At 39.0% G+C, this 6,665-nt stretch overlaps 1 protein-coding gene across 10 annotated transcripts in view; it reads left to right on the top strand.

Moving 5' to 3' along the window:
• Positions 1-1,823: 1,823 nt before the first annotated feature.
• Positions 1,824-6,665, top strand: part of LOC124306058 (whirlin) — a 43,650-nt gene continuing 38,808 nt past the window's right edge. For 5 of the 10 annotated variants that reach the window (XM_046766187.1, XM_046766185.1, XM_046766184.1 and 2 more), the window contains exon 1: positions 1,825-2,716. The gene's annotated coding sequence lies outside the window, so the exon portion shown is untranslated. Of the gene's footprint in view, positions 2,717-6,665 lie in introns of all 10 variants that reach the window. The other 5 variants (XM_046766191.1, XM_046766188.1, XM_046766186.1 and 2 more) reach the window with 3 other exon arrangements.

The following is a 6,665-nucleotide window of genomic DNA, read 5'->3' as shown; positions in this document are numbered from 1 at the left end:
AAAGAAAAAAAATTTAACCGGTCATTAGTCAATCTTATACACTAAGGGCGAACCGTTCAGACATTCCCGTCTTTAACCTGCAGAAGCATATAGCAGGTCTTTACTACGGTTGATGAGTGGGACTTCCGTTATGGGGGTACGGTTCAGGGGTTCCGTCACGCGAACCTGTTGCTGTAGGTAGATCAACCAGTTTCTGCACTGATTGTGAACGGCGCTTCAGGCTCACTTTAAGAATTTTATGATTTAATAAATATTCGAGGCTTCACGAATGTTATTTTGTATTTCAAGCACCTTTGCTTTTAGTTTTCTTCTGTAGTAGTCGCGCATTTTGTAATAACGATGCTAATTGATAACGCGAAAAACGAGCTTTATTTTTTCCAGACTGTATACTTCTCTCCTGGTCTCTCTTCTTTGCTCTTTTTTGCCTTGAGAAACATTGAAGAACGGAAATCCTGATGTCTATTTTTATTAATCTCAAAGTTTAGAATATAATGGAACATCTATAAGCATCTTATAAAAATAAAGGTACTATGTAATACCTATAGTAATACATAGTACTTGAGTAAATAATTAAGATCTTCTCAAACGAATTCTTTTGTCAGTTTATCGAGCACTCGCAATTATCGAGAACGTACAATAGATTGTGATTCGAACAAAAAAGATAGTGTACGATTACAACTTTTCATAATAACAGTTCGGCTTGTCGACGGTTTCGATCAGTTGATTTCGGCGATTGTCCAGTTTTTAAATTTTTTATGTGTAATGAACCTGTCAGTGTAATATCGTATAAGCAAACGAAGTTTGATAAGTAGGTCTTATCATAACCTAATCTACGGCAATTTAATTTAAGATTAAGATAACTACCATCGTGAAACGAACCAGTTATGATTGCATACAGATGAGTTCGATTTAATGCGAATGTATAGTCTGCAGGTGAAAATTTATTTAATTTTAGCCGTCCGAAATGAAACCTGCTAGGAACTTTGGCTCTGATTTAACCTAATACCCAGTTTATTGTAGGATTTAATAAATTGAATCGATGATCAGACATTACTTCGCGCTTGTATATACGAATAATTTTACACTGGTTAATACAAAATACAATTCCATATGGGTATAGATGTTGAACCTTGTTGTCGACTAAGGTGAAACAACTAATAATTGGCATTTTTCAGTAGAAGCAAATAAATATGAGTAGAAGCTTTGCATGTTTAAGAAAGTTACCTGCTATTCTACGAAGTAAACCGTTTGTGGTAAAAAGTTTTTTCACTGCTTCTTAAATCATTTGGAAAAAGTTCGGATCCGTTCGATTTCAGTAAGGATCCTTACAACAGTCCTTTTGAGTTGTGTCACATTTGTTGAATAATGAGCCGTAATTATACAACTACAGAAATGTGACTTTTTAAGCTTACAGACTCGAACTTTGAAAATCCAAATGTGATGTCAACTCAAAAAAGCCAATATTCGAGTCATGTCAGTTCTGCCGCTAAGGCGCGATGTATGAAAAATGGAATAAACCATTCCTCGAAATCCGAGTAGATCCTCGCAATATTATACGAGGGAAAATTAACCATGGAAACTGACGGTGATTCGGTATTCGTGTATGGTTGAAAAAATTTCCACAACTCATGTGATATGAATATTTCCACTACTGATCTATTTTTCGTAACTTGAACGGATAATCGTGTTGAGGTTTAAATTAAGGGTGAACCCGTTGAGATTGCGCGTGGCGATGGCTGCGCGAGGTTTTTAGTTTACCGGGCAGCCGTGAGGGGCGTTTAAGAAGTATTCCTATCCCTCCCCCGTTTCCTCCTCTGCCGTAGTGAAGTTTGAGGTATGAGGGTGGGTAGGCGGCCACACTTAAGTGTGCGGCCTGGCTGGCAGTGCCAGTTGTAGATCAGCCTTGGCCGGCTGTTGGAAATGCGGGAATATTATTTACATCCGGTATTTGGAAATCGTTCTGTTTGTTGTTAGTGTTGTTGCTGTTCGTGATTTTTTTTCTTTTAAATATTTGTGTCGTGTCGAGTTACAATTTTTCCTCCAATATGTCGTTCTCATTCCGCTGCAGTGTGCAAGCAGCCTTTAGCCTACTGTAATAATTAACTCTTCTTGCTATTTCCGTCTCATACGTCGTTTTGTTTATCATTTTTTCTTCTTCATACATTGAGAAATCTATCACCACCTTGAAAAAAAAAAGAAAGTATTATATTCCGAGGCGGGGGATAGAAAAACTTGATAAATGTCGATGTGATAAAATATCATCATGCTGAGAAACGTAAGTGCATTGATAAACTTGTCGAGCTTTGCTTGGATTATACGAATATGGTGTGAGAATAAACGCGTATCAAAAAACGGACGGAGGTAAAAGGAAATAGAAAAAATTACAGCAAGAAACGGTTGGAACAGCAACAGCTCAGGTTAATGTATACATATTGAACACGCGTGCAGTGCCACCCCGTCTGAACCACGACCCGCCACGGCGGCCCGAAGACCTTGGTGCCAATAATAATATTTCACTCGGCACCCTGTCGACGAGCCAAATAACCCCACATCGCCTGACCCCAGGATTTGGTAGTGAATTTTCAAAAAACAGCAAGACGTGAAAACAGTGAGACTGAAAAAGGATCAGGGGATCTGATGTGGAAGAGATTGCGGAAACAAAAGTTTTGTGCCGTAGGCCTGCGGATGACCTTTATCTCTGTTACCCTGAAACGAGGTATTATTTTTTTCTCTTTAATTCAAATGAAACAAGGGATAAAAAAATATCATTCGAGAAAAGTTGGATTATGTATTTTTTAATCGCAGTCTAAGCTATTAATTCGATTCCAAATTCGATGCAAGTCACGTATGATTTTCTTTACGTCTTTAACGAATTCTCTTGCACATATTTAACGGATTCATCACATCCATGATAATGTCGTGCTCATTAGGCAATCATCTTACAAGCAACTTCTCTATGATTAAATATCGAGTTGAGTCGAGTCGTAAGATACTTTTCGCACCTCGGTATCACAATGCTATACATCAGACTCCTTCGAGACGTCTCTATGTCGTGTAAAAACACAACTCTACATATTTTCGTTTCATCTGGACGTATCAATACGTCCAGTCAGATGTCATTACACCTTCTACATATTCCTGATGTCTCAGACATTTTTCCAGTCTCTCGGTCAGTATAAACTGACATTGACATGTCTGGAAAGTATTCTTTATCGCGTCCGAAGTGCTGACAACAGTATAAACATTGTCCAATAAGTCTCATCATAATTTCCAGACCACGGTAAATAACGGTTTGAACCATTAATTCACCATTTATAATTAAGAACCAGTTAATTTGAACCAGTAATTCACTAATCTCAGATAGTTTCTGCAGGTTCATTATTAAGCGTCTGAAAATATCATCTATTCGAACTTGTGAAAAGACGACTGATATTTTTCCACGTTTCAAATAATTCCCGGAGAAGGATGAATGATTGAAGACTGTAATTGCTCAGAATTTTACAATATTTATGAATCGACAAAATCGATTTGACATCCATCTTAAAAGGCTATTACAGGCATTAGACCCAGAGGAACTTTAAATTCTGTACTGAAACGTCGGGAATGAGTATTTCGAAATCTCAGAACGCGTCTACTTTATTTAAGCGATAAAGAAATAGTGTAAATGGGAAAAAATGCTCGACCATAAGACGTCTTAATAAAAATATCCCGTTAGACGTACAAACGTACGAACAAGGGCTGTCTGATCGCGTTTTCTCGCTTCGACTGTTGTTCTTGTTCTTTTTCTTTTTCGACCCAGGGCTTCGACCCTCAATTCCCCCCGTTATTCGTGATGGAGTTTAGGAGCGGCCACGCGTGGGTATGAGACGCGTATCGCCGTACCTGTGTAACAAATATTAACATACACGACTGGCCTAACCGTTCGCCTGCTATCTGCCTGCCTGGCTATACATCAGCTGCGACCTAACCTAACGAGGACTCGCGTGCCAGGGAAAATCCAGAGTCGGTTCAAACCACCCCTGCAGATCGTGAAACGGGTGAACCGCCCCCGCTCCCTGACACAGTGCCAACATGTGGCTCGGAAAACGCACTCACGCGACCCATCGATCGTCTTTTGTTATATATGTATATGGCACCGCGCACTTCGTACTCTGCTTCATCACTCGTAATATCTGTTCTCTGTTTACTCTCAGATTCTAGATTGTGAAAATAGAAAATTGCCATTTCGGATTTAGATCGCAGAATCATTGAGAAACTGTTTTTTAAAAACAAAAAAATCGCGGAATCAGGTTAGAATGAAGGATTCAATTGTTCTTCCACTCTTAAGAACGTAGATAGCGGAAATAAAAAATTGGAGTACTCAAATTCTAGATCGTGAAAATGGTGAATTGCCATTTCGGATTTATATCGCAGAATCATCGAGAAACGGTTTTTTGAAAACCGAAAAATTACAGAATTAGCGTAGAATGAAGGATTCAATTGTTTTTCCAGTCTTAAGATTGTAGATTGCGGAAATAAAAGATTGCAACTTCGAATTATCAGAAGAATTTTTTAGAATCTGAATACAACAGATGTAGGTTTGATCAAAGAATCCAGTCCTCGGTTTTCCAGTCTCTTTGTCCCTATCGGTTTTTTGGATTTCTAGTGTATAGACCAAAACATCTGACAAACGTTAGAATTGATTTTGCAATTTATTGGAACCGTATCAAGAACCAATTTCTATTCTCTTTCAAACAAGACTAAATACGGTGTATTTTCGTTACGAAGGCGGGTTCGAGGCTGTGGAATAATTCGATTTTATGCGAGAGCATGGATTCTTTACTAGGTCTAATTAGTCCACATACATAGAAAAATTTGCATTTTTAATGAGGACAAATTTCGAAGCATTGTAACCTAAATCGTTTTGTAACGTAAAAAAAATTCCATTAACCGCATTATGTTTTGCTCTCTGTTTAACAGAGATTTTCTTTTTGAAAACAAATGGTTGTTCAAAAATTATGGACTTGTAAACAAACCACTCTGACTTGACCACAGATAGCTACCAATGCATTTGTACACACAACTGTATAATAGATAGTTATTTATAGTTTCGCACTATACTGAAATATACATGAGTATATTTACAAGAAGGACACGTTTCGTGGGTTACACATGAAAGTGTCTATGCGTGTGTATGCTGGACTATAGGGCAACCCACCATAAACCTTTTCTCCAACATCATATGTTATTGATTCAACGTTCGCATTCGAACCGCATAAGAGAAACAGGTATCTTTATAACACGCCACAGCGATTGCCGTCTCCCTTGAGTTTCTGTACGATTAGAGATGTATTTGGATTGTACGAAACACGACTTTGAGAGCCAAAGACGAGCTACCGATAAATAGTGTATTGCGGAACAAGGAGGCAAACTCGGTCTTTTCGGGCCGAGCGTAAGATTGCAATATGAGTCTTAGGTGAGCACGCGGCGAGTATGCTTGTGCAAGTTCGCGTGGCGAAAAGACTGTTGCCTTGTTGTTGCACGACGTTCTTTATGTAGCAAGAGTATGGTATGTGTTTTTTTACAAAGCAGGAAATTGAGGTGAGGGTCGCACAATGTCAGATTTGTTTGCGACAGCGCATGTGCGGAGTACATAAACATAAACTCCTAAAAGTTAAAACTGGTCTTTTCTGTACTCCGCGCATGCGCATTCCCAGACTCACGCTACCACCGTAAAAACGAATACTTTGTGCTCGAAAACACGCATGAAAAAACGTGAAAAAAATTCTTGCGTTATATAAAAGTTGAGGCATTACCTCTAATACCTGCGTGAGTGATAAAAATTATTGAAAGGACACACCTGACAGTTGCCTTCAATATTTTATATCCGTTCCAGGGTCTTTTTTAGGAATCAAATAACTGTACGGTGAATAGTAAGCCGATCAATTCTAATCTAGGAACTCGAACGAACCAGACTGTTGACTTAACTCGAATCAACTGAATCCATCCGAAAATAAAACAACCTTTGGGGATACGGGAAATGAAACTTTTGTCAAGAAGGGACTGTAAAATGCTACTTTCAGGAATTTAAGACGTCTTTCACAAGTGTATTACAAATAACAACCCTGTGAATCCAATTTTTGAGAGGTCGTACTATAGATTTGGCCAAAGAAAAATCTTATCGCATAGAGCGGAAGAAACCTGTCGCACGACCCTTTGATTCAAAGTGAAAATTCTTTTCTCTGTAGACAAAATGCGATAACGACAAAAAACGAGTGTATCGAATTCGATATTCCAATTCCACCCTGAAACCTCCAATGAATCGAATCGTCAGCATAACGCAACTTAACCTCAAATCTAAATCAAATATATAATTGAGCGAATTCTTTCGTGATTTATACGAGTGGAAAGCAGGTCGGTTACGCATCAGTGATCCGCTTTGACGAGCATCGGAGTGTTTTCATCGTGGATCCGAGGGGACTGCACGTTAGTCTTCCTCTGACCGTGGCACAGACGTAAACCTAACCCTAAACCTAACCTAACCTAACCTAACCTAAGTGAGGAGGGGGTTCATAAAGGTATCAAGTCCCCGATAAGGCAGACAAGAAGACGGGGGTGGATTTACCGGTTGGCAGACACCGGGCCAATCAGGTCTCCCATTTCCCGGATAAAAAGGCTGTCAGCCT

Source organism: Neodiprion virginianus, chromosome 5, assembly GCF_021901495.1.
Source record: "Neodiprion virginianus isolate iyNeoVirg1 chromosome 5, iyNeoVirg1.1, whole genome shotgun sequence".
NCBI classification, from domain to species: Eukaryota; Metazoa; Arthropoda; class Insecta; order Hymenoptera; family Diprionidae; genus Neodiprion; species Neodiprion virginianus.
This window is presented reverse-complemented; position numbering and strand designations above follow the sequence as displayed.